Below are 15,584 nucleotides of genomic sequence, written 5' to 3'. Positions count from 1 at the left end.
CACAGGCATGACATATTCCAGGTCAAATGATCTTTTCCTCTCCAACACACTGTTTCTGTGTGGATATACCTCTCCGAATTTGTCCATGTAGATACCTGCCCACCTGTTTCTCATTTCCAGTCAGTTCTTTACTGATAACATCACAACAACCTTAACTCCTGGTCTTTCTCTGGAGAAGTGCCAGCCTGCCCATGGGAACAAGCAGGGCTCTTTCTGATTGACTCAAGATATTAATATCACTTCTGCCAAAGATCTTGGGCCCTAGTGCAGGTAGGTGCCTCCTTCTGGATCTCTTCCTACCCTGACTACATGTCTTGCCCCAAACCAACGTCAAGGAATTGTTCCTAGGCCCAGTCAAAATCTCAGAGCTCATGGCCCAGCCTTGTGTCCTTCCAGCTTCCTCTCCCCCAGTCTGACACAACCATCTTGTCCACTTTCTCCAGCCCATACTAATTGTTGAGTGGGTTTAGCTCCCATACCAAGTGATTAGTAGACTTAGTCATTGTTTAATATTACCACGATCACTGTTACTGCTCCTTATCAGAGCCCATCTGCTTAGACCCCAGCCTGCACCCTACATGCGGCCTAGCCCTAAGACCCTGGCAGACCCTCCCTCAACCCCAAAATACACAAATGCCTTCATCCTACTTCTCGTGCCCTGATCTTCACAGTTTGACACCTTTACACAGCTCTTCATCTTTCTTCATCCTTGACACTTGGGAAGGTTCTCCCAGCAACATCCAGGCTCTATTCCCCCACATTGCTTTTCTGGTTATACTACTTTCTGCTGCTTCAGTAAAACAGTTCATCTAGTCTGATGCAGTTCCTAGGCTCTGACCCCACTGCTAGTTGGTGTCTTCTGTCCCATCTCCTGACCCATATGTTTTCTCTCCTTGACTTGCTTTCCATTTCTGGTTTTATCTTTGGTCTTTGTCTCTTTCACCCTCTCTTGTCTTTGGTTTTCCCTTTGATCCTTGGACCTGACACTTGATGTTACAACTCCAACACAGGCCTTGTCTCTTCTCCACATAGAATGCATTTTCACTCTGCATTTTATTTGTCTCAAGTGATAGGAGCAACAATGTTGCATGGAACACAGGGCCTGGCCCATAAAATAATGATAATATATAACAGATATTTACATTGTGTTTATAATGTGTCAAGTATGATTCAGTGAGCGTTCTATGTAATAATTCTTTTAACTTTCACAACAACCTCATAAACTGTAGGTACTATAATTATCCTGTAGGTACATTGTTATATAAAGAGAAAAGACTAAGTTCCTTTTCCAAAGTCACATACCTCAGTAGTGTAAGTCAAACCTAGCAGTTTACTCTTAATTGCTGTTCTATCTTGTCTCTCTGAGGGCTTATTAGTCACACAAAACATTTCTGTTGTGTGAACAAAGCTGTCTTACCTAAGCGCAGCTCTCAGGGCCATACCTTGGTGTCAGATGATAAGGCCAGCATTCCTGCCTGGTCTGCTCCAGCCAGTGCAAAAGGTATTCAGTCATTTTCTCTGGCTGATGTGTGGTGTTGGCAAAGTGATGATTTCTGATAAGTGATGAAGAGAGGAGGAGGTGCTCACAGTCATATCGGAATAGGAATTAGGAACATGTTAGAGTGTTCTTTGGCCTTTCTCACCTACTATATTATTTGAGCTTCACAACTCTTCTGGTTCCACACAATTCCTAGAAACCCATACCTTGATGTAGACTGCCATATTAAATGCCCCCACTAGGCCAGACAGGAGATGGGGGAACACATATAAGAGAGGTTATGGAATTTGAATCATGAGGGCCTTGTGACTGATTGGAGGGGAGGTGACAGAAATTGAAGGGCAGTGTTGTGGAAAGTTTAGGATAAGTTTCTGTTGTGGGAAGTCAGAGACCCCTAATGGAGGGACTGGCTGAAGCCGCGGCAGAAGAACATCAACTGTGAAGATTTCATGGACATTTATTAGTTCCCAAAATTAATACTCTTATAATTTCTTACACCTGTCTTTCCTGTAATCTCTGAACATAAATTGTGAAGATTTCATGGACACTTATCACTTCCCCAATCAATACCCTTGTGATTTCCTATGCCTGTCTTTACTTTAATCTCTTAATCCCGTCATCTTCTTTGTAAGCTGAGGAGGATGAATGTCACCTCCAGGCCCTGTGATTGTATCAACTGCACAAATTGTTTGTAGAGCATGTGTGTTTGAATATGAAATCTGGGCATCTTTAAAAAAGAACAGGATAACAGTGATGTTCCGGGAACAAGAGAGGGAACTTTGAACTGGCCGCCGGTGAGCCAGATGGAACAGAGCTATATTTCTTCTCTTTCGTAAGCAAATAGGAGAAATATCGCTGAATTCTTTTTCTCAACAAGGAACATCCCTAAGAAAGAGAATGCGCCCTGAAGGTAGGCCTATAGATGGCCCCTTTTAAGGCATCCTGTCTTTTATGGTTGAAGCCGAAGGGACGAAATAAGCCCCGTCTCCTATAGTGCTCCCAGGCTTATTAGGACAAGGAAAATTTGCACCTAATAAATTGTGGTCAGACAGGTTATCTGCTCTCAAACCCTGTTTCCTGATAAGATGTTATCAATGACAAAGCATGCCGGAAACTTCATTAGCAATTTTAATTTCACCTCATCCGGTGGTCCTGTGATCTTGCCCTGCATCCATTTGCTTTGTGATATTTTATTACCTTGTGAAGCATGTGATCTCTGTGACCCACACCCTATTCGTGCACTCCTGCCCCTTTTGAAAATCGCTAATAAAAACTTGCTGGTTTTACAGCTCGGGGAACATCACAGATCCTGCCGACATGTGATGTCTCCCCCGGACACCCAGCTTTAAATTTTTCTCTTTTGTCCTCTTTCCCTTTATTTCTCAACCCAGTCGAGACACTTAGGAAATAGAAAAGAACCCACATTAAACATTGGGAATGGGTTCTCCCGATAAGTTTCAGATTCTGAACTTGTGTTTCTGGGTGATGCCATTTACTTACATAAGTTGAAGGAGCAGGTTTGACAAAGTAAGTTTGAATAGGTTGAGTTGGAGTTCCAAGTGGAAATGTTTAGGTAACAGCTGCACATAGGTTTAGAATTCAGGAAAGGACTGGCAAGAAAGATCTGGGAGCCAATAGCATATAAGTATCTGGTGAAACCATTTTCATTTCAATCAGTTGCTTGAACATGTATTCAACAATAACTCCTTCTCAAATATTTATTGAGTCCTGTATGAGCTAAGCCCTTAGCAAGGCATTGGAGATCAGTGTTGAATATGACATAGTTTCATCTTTTTTGACTAATAGGAGAGATGTGTAATAAATCTAAAGCCAAGACATTATGAAAAGAGCAAAAATGTAAACCGGTATATTTTATGGCAGTAACATGGAGAAATTGATGATTGTCTATAACTCTGGGGGTCATGGGGAGCATCATTGTGGAGAAACCATGGCAGCAGGATATTGAGCAATGCATTCAAGTTTTCCAGAGGAGTAAGGGGATGGGAGCAAAAGTTTATATGGAGGCAGTATTGTGTGCAAAGGTGAGAAATGACGTGGTGTATTCTGGATATAGTATCCAATTTGGTATTGCTAGAGCATAAAATGTGACAGAGTGCCAAGGAAGTCTAGATAGAGGTGAGGTTGGAGAGAGAGGCAAAACTCACATCTTGAAATAACTTGTTGGTGGCATCATGGGGGTTGGATGTACCTTAGGTGTTAAGTGGCCATCAGAAGGTTTTAAGCAAGAAGAGATTTAAGCAGATGCTAATTTTAAACAGGCAACTTTGGAATCAACATGTAGGTTGGGTACATAGAAAGCGAGGCTAGAAAAGGGAGAACAGTTAGTAGACTCTCAGCTAGGTAATAGAGGATAAGGGCTTGCAGCAAGGCAGTGGCAGTAACAATGAGATGGTGCAATGAAAAGAAAGAGGTGATAGGAGAGATACAGGGGAGGAATAGTTAGGATTTCACTGGGTTGGATGATGAGTGATAGAAATGAGAGATTACCAAGTTTCTGGCTCAATTGAGTGGGTGAATGGTGAGGATGAGTAGCAGGTTTGTTTGCTTCCTTGGTGAAGGAGGGAGAGAAGATGAATTTAGTTTTGAACAAACCTGGTTTGAGGTGCTTGATGGATATTCAGATGAAGATGTGAAATAGTAAGTGGATATATGGAAGTAGGTGTTTGTGTGTGTATGTAAATAAATCTCTCAAGAGAACTATTTAGCAGAAGATAGAGGCTTGTAAATCTTAAGTAATTTATGATAAAAGTTTCAAATGCTGGGGAGGAGGTTGTGATGGTTAATTTTATATGTCAACTCTGAAGGTTTTTTTGGATGAGACTGACATTTAAATCATTGAACCTTGACTAAAGCAGGTTGCCGTCTATGTGAATGGACCTTACACAAGTAGTTGAAAGCCTAAATAGAATAAAAACCAGGCTTCCTGAGCAAAAGAAAATTCCCCAGAATAATGCCATCAGAATTCATCTGCACCATCAGCCTTCTTGGATTTCCTGGCTGCCCAGTCTTTGGACTGAAACTTCACTATAAACTCTCCTGGGTCTCGGACCTGCCAGCCCACACTACATATTTTGGACTTGCTAGCCTCCATAATCATATGGGCCAATTCCTTATAATAAATCTATTTATCTATTATCTAGATGAATTTCTCTCTCTCTCTCTCTCTCTCTCTCTCTCTCTCCTATTCATTCTGTTTACCCGGAGATCCCTGACTAATAAAGAGATATAAAGTCAAAAAGAAAAGAGAACTAAGAATAACACCTAAGGCCTTCTTTGTAGAAGTGACAAGCTAATCCTAAAATTCGTATGTAAATGCAAGGGACCCACAATAACCAAAATAATATTTTAAAAGAGGAACAAACTTTAAAGACTTATATATCCTGATTTCAAAACTTACCACAAAGCTGTAGTAATCAAAACAGTGTTGTGCTGGCATAAATAAAGAAATATAGGTTGATGGAATAGAAAAGAGTTGAACCCATACAATTATCTTCAATTTCTTTTTGAAAGGATATCGAGACATTAAAAGGAGAAAGAAATCTTTCCAACAAATTGTGTTGAGACTATTAGATACCCATCTCTAAAAGAACAGAGTTGAAAAAATACCTATACAGGAAAATTAATTCAAAATATATCACAGATCTAAATGTAAGTGCTAACACCATAAAACTCTTAGGAAAAACAAAAACATAAATCATTGAAATCTTAATTAGGAAAAAAAATCCTTATATATGATACCATAAGCACAACAACATCAGACAAAAAATAGATAAATAGGCCTTTACCAAGATTGTAAACTTTTGTGCGTCAAATGGCATTACAAGAAAAAGACTACAAGCCACAAAATGGGAGATAGTTTTACCAAATAATGCATCTGATAGGGAACTTGTTTCTGGATATTTTCAGCTCAACAATAAAAAAGAAAACATCTCAGTCTCTTTGGGCTGCAACAACAAAATACCCTAAGCTATGTAGCTTACAAACACAAAAATGTATTTATTTCTTGGCTAGGAAGTCCAAGATCAAGATGTCAGCAGATCCAGTGTCTTATGAGGGTCTACTTTGGGGTTCATAGATGCCGTCTTCTAGTTGTGTCCTCACATGGTGGAATGGACTTGCTACCTCTCTGGGGTCTCTTTATAAGGGCACTAATACCAGTCATGAAGACTCCACTCTTCTGACCTAATCATCACCCAAAGACCTCACCTCCTAATATCATCACCTTGGAGGTTAGGATTTCAATATATGAATTTGGGGAGGACACAAATGTTTGGACCATAGCAACAAATAATTAAATTTTAAAATGAGCAGATGATTTGAATAGACACTTCTCCAAGGCAGATATACAAATAGTCAATAAATAAGAAAAGACAGTAAACATTGTCAGTAACTAGGAAAATGCAAATCAAAACTGCAATGAGATACCACTTCATGCATATTAGTATGGCTGTAATAACAAAAAGTCACACAATAGCAGTAAGTGTTGGAGAGGATGTAGAGAAATTGAAGTTTTCATATATTGCCAGTGAGCTACTTTTGCTGGTGGAAAACAGTCTAACAATTTTCAAAAAGTTAAATATAAAGTTATTATTTGATCCAACAACTCCACTCCTATGTATATACCCCAGAGAAAGTAAAACATGTGTCCACACCAAAACTTGTATATGAATGTTTATATCAGCATTAATAGTAGCCAAAAGTTGAAAACAACCCAATATCCCTCAACTGGTGAATTGAAAACAAAATGTGGTAAAGTGTTTTTCTATCTATTCAATGTAATATTATTTAGCCATGAAATAATATTCAGGAGTACTGATACTTGTTTTATTTCTGATTTTAGTAATTTTAGTCTTTCTCATGTCTATTCTCTCTCCTCTCTCTGTCTCTCATCAGTCTAAGTAAAGATTTGTCAATTTTATTTTTTCAAATAACCAAACTTTGGCCTTGTTGATTTTCTGTATTGCTTTTCTCTTCTCCATTTTATTAATTTCTACCCTATTCTGCTTTTTTGGGTAGAAACTTAGGTTATTGATTTGAGACTTTCCTTATTTTTTTTTATTTCAATGGTTTTAGGGTAACAAGTAGTGTTTGGTTACATGGATAAGTTATTTAGTTGTGATTTCTGACATTTTGGTGCACCCACCACCCATGCAGTGTACTCTGCACCAATGTAGTTCTACTTTTAGTTCCTTAAAACTATCCATCATCTCCCTTCCACCCTTCCTGCTCAAGTCCCCAGAGTTCATTGTATCATTCTTAACCCTTTGCATCTCATAGCTTAGCTCTCACTTATGAGTGAGAACATATGACGTTTGGTTTCCCATTCCTGAGTTACTTCACTTAGAATAATGGTCTCCAACTCCATCCTGGTTTATGTGAATGCCATTATTTTGTCCCTTTATATGGCTGAGTAGTATCCATGGTGTATATATATCACATTTTCATTATCCATTCGTTGGTTGAAGGGTGCTTGTGGTGGTTCCATATGTTTGCAATTGCAAATTGTGCTGCTATAAATATGTGTGTGCAAGTGTCTTTTTCATATAACGACTTCTTTTCCTCTGGGTAGATACCCAGTGGTGGAATTGCTGGATCAATTGGTAGTTCTACTTTTAGTTTCTCAAAAACATCTCCATACTGTTTCCCATAGTGATTGCACTAGTTTACATTCCCACCAGTAATGTAAAAATGTTTCCTTTTCACCACATCCATGCTATCATCTAATTTTTTTAATTTTTAAAATTATGCCCATTATGCAGGAGTAAGGTCGTATCATATCGTGGTTTTGATTTGCATTTCACTGATAATTAGTGATATTGAGCATTTTTATATGTTTGTTAGACACTTGTATATTTTCTTTTGAGAATGAGTTATTCATATACTTTGCCCAGTTTTTGATGGCATTACTTGTTTTTTTAATTGCTGATTTGTTTGAGTTTCTTATAGATTTCTTGTAAGTTCCTTTGTCTAATGCATAGTTTGTGAATATTTTCTCCCACTCTGTAGGTTGTCTGTTTACTCTGCTGATTATTTCTTTTGCTGTGAGGAAGCATTTTGGTTTTAATTAAGTGTTATCTATTATTTTTGTTTTTGTTGCATTTGCTTTTGGGTTCTTGGTCATGAAGTCTTTGCCTGAGCCAATGTCTAGAAGAGTTTTTCCAATGTTATCTTCTGGAAGTTTTATGATTTCATATCTTAGATTTAAGTCATTAATCCATTTTGAGTTGATTTTTGTATAAGGTGAGAGATGAGGATCCAGTTTCATTCTTCTACATGTGGCTTGTCAATTATCCCAGAACTATTTGTTAAATAGGGTGTACTTTCCCTACTTTACTTTTGTGTTTGCTTGTTGAAGATAAGTTGGCTGTAAGTATTTGGCTTTATTTCTGACCTCTCTATTCTGTTCATTAGTCTACATGCCTATTTTTATATTAGTACCATTCTGCTTTGGTAGCTATAGCCGTGTAGTATAGTTTGAAGTTTGGTAATATGATACCTCCAGATTTGTGTTTTTTCTTGTTTTGTCTTGTTTTGTTTTGCTTAGCCTTGCTTTAGTTATACAGGCTCTTTTTGGTTCCATATGAATTTTAAGATTTTTTTTTCTAGTTCTATGAAAAATGATGATGGTATTTTGATGGGAATTGCATTGAATTTATAGATTGCTTTTGGCTGTATGGTCATTTTCACAATATTGATTCTACCCATCCTTTAGCATGGGATGTGTTTTCATTTGTTTTAGCTTCTTATATTTGGATGTCTAGAGCTCTAGCAAGGCTGGGAAAGTTTTCGTTATTATTTTCTCAAATATGTTTCCAAACTTTTATAATTCTCTTCTTCCTCTGAAACACCAATTATTCTTATGTTTTATCATTAAACATAATCCCAAATTTCTTGGAGGTTTTATTCATTTTTTAATTACTTGTCTTTGTCTGGTTGGGTTAATTCGAAAGCTTTGTCTTCAAGCTTTGAAGTTCTTTCTTCAACTTGTACTGGTCTATTGTTGAATCCTTTCAGAGCATTTTGTATTCCTTAAGTATGTCTTTCATTTCCACAAGTTGCAATTGTCTTTTATTTATGATATCTATTTCCTGGAGAATTTTTTCATCCATATCTTGGATTTTAAAAATTTCTTTAAGTTGGTCTTCACCTTTCTCTGGTATCTCCTTAAGTAGATTAATAATAAACCTTCTGAATTATTTATCTGGCAATGCAGAGATTTCCTCTTAGTTATGCATTGCCGTAGAGCTACTGTTATCTTTTGGGGGGGTTATAAAACCCTGTTTTTTCATATTACCAGAATTACTTCTCCACTTCCTTCTTATTTGGGTAGACTATTTCAGTGAAAGGTCTGGAACTCAAGGGCTGCCGTTCAGATCCGTTCAGATCCTTTTGTCCCATCAGCTGATCCCTCGATGTGGTGCTCTCCCCCTTCCCCTAGGGATGGGGCTTGCTGAAAACCAGCCTGCAGTGATTGTAATTGCTCTTCTGGGTCTAACCAGCCAATGGGGCTACCAGGCTCCAGGCTGGTGCTAGGAAATGTTTGCAAAGCATCCTGTGTTATGATCTGTCTTCAGGTCTCTTGGCGATGAATACCAGCACTTCCTCTGGTAGAGAGGAGAGAAGTAGACTCTGTGAGAGTCCTTGGTTGTAGATACTAGTGTGCTGGCTTTCTTGCATGCTGGTTATGCTAGCAGTGAAGCTGTCATGTAGACAGACTCAGGACCTCTGGTTAGACAGGATGTTGCAGGCAGTGGAATTAGCTGTTGTGTTTCTCTTTAGGTCTTATTTAATTTCTTTCAAAAAACGTTTTGTAGTTTTCAGTGTACAAATCTTGCCTTTCTTTTGTTAAATCATTGCAAACTATTTCATTGTTTTTGAGGTTAATGTAAGTGGAATTGTTTTCCTAATTTAATTTTTACATTATTCTTTACAAATGTATAGAAATACAATTAAATTTTTATATTGGTCTCCTATCTTGCAACCTTGTTGAACTTGTTTATTAGTTCTAATACTGTTTTAGTAGATATCTTAGATTTTTCTGTACATGAAATCATGCATCTGTGAATAGAGTAGTTTTTCTTTTTCCTTTTCAATCTGGATGTGTTTTGTTTCATTTGCTTCCCTAATTACCCTGGCTAGAATCCCCACTACAATTCTGAATAGCAATGGTAAGAACAGACATCTCTGTCTTGTTCCTGATGTTTGCATTCAGTCTTTCACCATTAAGTGTGATGTTAGCTGTCAGGTTATATAGATGTCTTTTCACAGGTAGAGAAAATTCCATTCTATCTATAATGCATTGAGTGTTTTTATTATGAGAGGGAGTTAGATTTTATAAAATGTATTTCTGTATCCCTTGATATATTTCAAAGTGGAACCTATACAGTTTCTTGATGATACGGTGTGAATGAGAGGAGTAAAAAATGACTCAAAGGTATTTTGCCTGAGAAATTGGAAGGATGACATTGCCATTTAATAAAATGAAGAGTGAGGGACAAGGTTAAGAGAAAGAACAAGAGATCAATTTTGTACATGTTAAGTTTGGGATAAGTATTAGATATTTACATAGAGATATTGAGTAGGCAATTAGACACCTGATTCTCAATTTCAGGAAAATCATCAGGGCTCAATATATACATTTGAAGTTCATCAGTGTACAGGTGGTATTTAAAACCATAACCTAGGAAGTGAGTGTAGATAGAAAAGAAAAAAGTTCATGATCACTTCTCTAGTGGCCCAATAGCCCTCTGTGCCAAGGCATTAAGATTTCTGAAGTCTGAGCTTTATTCCTGGATTCAGTGGAGATTCACTAGAGAACACTGTGGGGGAAAAGGAAAAGGTCCTACCTTGTCTTCAACCAAAGAAGCTCCTCCATTATATTGAGCTTACTTGACTAATGCAAGTTTAGAGATTGCTGCCCTAGATCATGTTCTTTACAAGAGCAATATGCTTAACTGGGTTTGGGCCTTGCCTATAAGACTTTTAGGTGGATTTGAGTTTATAAGAAATTTTTGCACTTGACCTTTTCTGGGGCCAGGACCCAGTAATTCTGGAGATTCAACCATGTATGTGTCTCATCTGCAGTCACTAGATAAACCTTGAGCTCCTGGTGGAAATGCAGGACAACAATATGTTCGAGGTAGGAGATTTTTTGATAAAGGAAAGATTCCAACACACTTAGTGGGCTTGAACATTTGTACAATGGTTCTTGCTACCTGGAATGTGTACCACCTTCCAGCTTAACTTCTTGGAGGCCTGGAGCTGCCTAAGATTGCAGAAGCTTGACCTCAAATGCATAATGAGGTAGGAAAAGAAGGAAGAGGACAGCAGTACAAAGGTGGAAACACAAACGGGAAGTCCCTTACAGAAGGTCTGGGAAGAACAATAGAGACATATGTTGGCTCCTACACCGCTACCCTCTTCAGCCCACCATAGTCTCAGCAAGGTTGTAACGTATTCCGCTTTTTGCCTCCATGACTCCAGTGAAGAGGAATTTTAAGGTTTATTGTAGATTTTCATTGATGTACTTTCATATGGACTGAAAGGATTTCTGGATTTGAAAGAATGGCGTTCCAATTTTGATTTATTGTGGATCTGCTCACATGCTCTGGCCACAGGCTAAAATACATGACACAGTGCAGTTTCCAGAAGAGCTTCTTCTTGACTGAATATATTAAATAATTTTTAGTCAACACGGACACTGGCAGGGTGAGCTGAAGAGCTCACAACAATGTGGATGGCAAAATATTTAAAGGCCAGCCATGTGCAGAGCTCTATGATAGACACAGTGGTAAGTAGAAGCATAAAAAAGACATGACCTTTGTTTACAAATAGCACAGAACCAAGTGAAAGTTAACATATACCTGAATCACTTCAACACAGAGGAGATGAGGCCTGTATAATAAGACAAATATATATGCTATGGGAGAAAGAGCAAGCTAGTTCATTTCTAGTTGAGAAATCAGATTGCCTCTTAAAGGAAGTAGCATTTTAGTCAAGCTGTGAAATTGTTATCATTATCATTATTGTCAGTATAACTGCTGCACCTTCAAACAGAGGAGATCAGAACTCTGCTCCCTAAAGTCCCACCCCACAGGAAAATATAGGGAATCTGTTCCTGGCGGGACCAGGGATTTATTTCCTTGGCCAGGGTTGGGTCACATTAAAATTGGCCACATTCCTCTGTATAGACTTCTACAATAGTCTGTGACCCCGTGGCCACTGCCCCATGTTCTCTTTGCCTCTTTATCCTGGCCCTCTTACAAAAAGAGGAGATACTTGGCCTTGATCGTATATGTCAGGAGCCTGAGAGGTATCAGTGGAGTTCTTCCATGGCCAAAACACATATATACCATAGAGAGGGAGCAAGGCATAAGCCCTATAAGGAAGGAGTTATCCCTGTGGGCTGAAGTGAAGTGGAAATTAAACTAATTACAAATCCAATGGCCAAAGTGTTAGTTTTAACCAACCATAGCTCTGGTGTCTTGGCTCTGGAAATCACATTTGTACAGAAATAGAAAAAGGATCTAGAGCTTTCAGGATCAGTCAAGTGATGAGAAAACTTTCCCTGGCTTTGGAGAGAAAAAAAAAATCATATCCAGAAGAATAGAACCACCTTATACAAATGCAGATTTTGACCTGGTCCTCAAAAGATGAACTGTGGCAACAAGAGAGGTTAAAGGAGACACCCATTTAGAACTAGTGAAGGAGGCTTAAAAATAAATTGTCATTTTGGAAGGCCAAGGCTGGAGAATCACTTGAGGCCAGGAGTTCAAGATTAGCCTGGGCAACATAGCAAGACCTTGTCTCAAAAACAACAACAACAACAACAACAAAAAATCAAAAAATCAGGTTTAATTCAAAAATAATTTATCGGAAATCTTCACTTAAGGAGCTGGAGTTTTGAACCAAATAGGCCTTGGCTGGTCTTTCCTCTACTTTGTTCTTTGGTTTAGAAATGCCCTGCATTTCCTTACCCATTAATTTTTTAGCTTTCTCTTTTGTATTTATTTATTAAGTTTTATTTTAAGTTAAGATGTTCATGTGCAGGTTGGTTAACTTAGGTAAACTTCTGGCATGAGGGTTTGTTGTACAGATTATTTCATCACCCAAGTGTTAAGCATAGTACCCATTAGTTATTTTCCCTGATCCTCTCTCTCATCCGAGCCTCCACCCTCAAGTAGGCCAAGTGTGTGTTGTTCCCCCCATGTGTCCATGTGTTCTCATCATTTAGCTCCCACTTATAAGTGAGAACATGTAGTATTTGGTTTTCTGTTCCTACATTAGGTTACTAAGGATAATGGCCTCCAGCTCCATACATGTCCTTGCAAAGGACATAATCTTGTTCTTTTTATGGCTGCATAGTATTCCATTGTGTATATATACCACATTTTCAAATTCAATCTGTCATTGGTGGGCATTTAGGTTGATTCTATATCTTTGCTATTGTGAACAGTGCTGCAGTGAACATAGGCATGCATGTGTCTTTTTAACAGAATAATCTGTATTCCTTTGGTTGGGTATATACCCAGTAATGGGATTGCTGGGTCGATTGGTACTTCTGCCTTTGGTCATTGAGGAATCACCACACTGTCTCCCACAATGGCTGAACTAATTTACACTCCCATCAACAGGGTTGAAGCATTTCTTTTTCTCCAAAACCTCACCAGCATCTGTTATGTTTTGCCTTTACAATAATAGCCATTCAGACTAGTGTGAGATAGCATCTCATTGTGGTTTTGAGTTGCATTTCTCTAATTATCAGTGGTGTTGAGCTTTTTTCATACAATTGATGGCCACATGTGTGTCTTCTTTTGAAAAGTGTCTGTTCATGTCCACTGACCACTTTTTAATGGGGTTGTTTGTTTTTTTGTGTAAATTTCTTTAAGTTCCTTATAGATACTGGATATAGGACCTTTGTCAAATGCAGAGTTTGCAAAAAATTTTCACCCATTCTGTAGGTCGTCTGTTTAGTCTGCTGATACTATCTTTTGCTGTGCAGAAGCTCTTTAGTTGAATTAGATCCCATTTGTTAATTTTTGCTTTTGTTGCAATTGCTTTTGGCATCTTTGCCATGAAATCTTTGCCTGTGCCTATGTGCTGAATGGTATTACATAAGTTGTCTTTCAGGGTTTTTATGGATTTGGGTTTTACATTTAAGTCTTTAATCTGTCTTGAGTTAATTTTTGAATATGGTATAAAAAAAGGGGTCCAGCACTACTCACAATAGCAAAGACTTGGAATCAACCCAAATGTCCATCAATGACAGATTGGATCAAGAAAATGTGGCACATATACACCATGGAATACTATGCAGCCATAAAAAAGGATGAGTTTCTGTCCTTTGTAGGGACATGGATGCAGCTGGAAACCATCATTCTCAGCAAACTATCACAAGAACAGAAAACCAAACACCGCATGTTCTCACTCATAGGTGGGAATTGAACAATGAGATCACCTGGACTCGGGAAGGGGAACATCACACACCGGGGCCTATTATGGGGAGGGGGGAGGGAGGAGGGATAGCATTAGGAGATATACCTAATGTAAATGACCAGTTAATGGGTGCAGCACACCAACATAACACATGTATGCATATGTAACAAACCTGCACATTTTGCACATGTACCCTAGAACTTAAAGTATAATAATTTTAAAAGGGGGTCCAGTTTCAATCTTCTGCATATGGCTAAACAGTTATCTCAACACCATTTATTGAATAAGGAATCCTTTCCACATTGCTTTTTTTTTTTCAGTTTTGTCAAAGACCAGATAGTTGTTGGTGTGTGGTCTTATTTCTGGGTTCTCCATTCTGTTCCATTAATCTACATGTCTGTTTTTGCCCCTGTACCATGCTCTGTTGGTTTCTGCAGCTCTGTGGTATAGTTTGAAGTCAGGTAGCGAAATGCCTCCAGCTTTGTTCTTTTTGCTTAGGATTGCCTTGGCTATTCAGGATCTTTTTTGGTTCCATATGAATTTTACAATAGTTTTTTTTCTAGTTCTCTGAATAGTCTTAATAGTAGTTCAACAAGAATAGCATTGAATCTATAAACTGCTTTGGGCAGTATGGGTATTTTAACGATATTGATTCTTCCTATTCATGAGCATGGAATGTTTTTTCCATTTGTTTGTATGATCTCTAATTTCTTTGGGCATGATTTCTTTGAGTAGTTCTCCTTTTAGAGCTATTTAGCCTCCCCAGTTAGCTGTATTCCCAGGTATTTTATTCTTTTTGTGGTAATTGTGAATAGGAGTTCATTCCTAATTTGGTTCTCAGCTTGACTGTTGTTGGTATATAGGAATACTAGTGACTTTTTCACATTGATTTTGCTTTCTGAGACTGCTGAAGTTGATTGTCAGCTTAATAAGCTTTTGAGCTGAGACTATGGGGTTTTATAGATACAGGATTATGGATTACATCATCTGCAAACAGGGATAGTTTGACTTCCTCTCTTCCTATTTGGATGTGCTTTATTTCTTTCTCTTGCCTGATTGCCCTGGTCAGGACTTCCAATGTTATGTTGAATAGGAGTGGTGAGAGAGATCATCTTGGTCTTGTGTGGATTTTTAAGGGGAATACTTTCAACTTTTGCCCATTCAGTATTATGTTGGCTGTGGGTTTGCCATATATAACTTTTATTATTTTAAGGTATGTTCCTTCAACACCTAGTTTATTGAGAGTTTTCTTGTAACATGAATGGACGTTGAATTTTTATTGAAAGTCTTTTTTGCATCTATTGGGATAATCATGTGCTTTTTGTCTTTAGTTCTGTTAATGTGATAAATCGCATTTCTTGATTTGTGTATGTTTAACCAATCTTGCATAAAGTTGATAACCTTGAGAAAGCTTACTTGCTCGAGGTGGATAAGCTTTTTGATGTGCTGCTGGATTTGATTTGCCAGTATTTTGTTGAGAATTTTTCCATTGATGTTCATCAAGGATATTGGCCTGAAGTTTTTGTTTCTGTTGTTGTATCTCTGCCAGGTATCAGGATGATACTGGCCTCATAGAATGAATTGGGGAGAAGTCCCTCCTTCCCAATATTTTGGAGTAGTTTGAATAGGA

The sequence above is a fragment of the Papio anubis genome, chromosome X, assembly GCF_008728515.1.
Source record: "Papio anubis isolate 15944 chromosome X, Panubis1.0, whole genome shotgun sequence".
In the NCBI taxonomy this organism is placed as follows: Eukaryota; Metazoa; Chordata; class Mammalia; order Primates; family Cercopithecidae; genus Papio; species Papio anubis.
Note: the sequence above shows the minus strand (reverse complement) of the source record.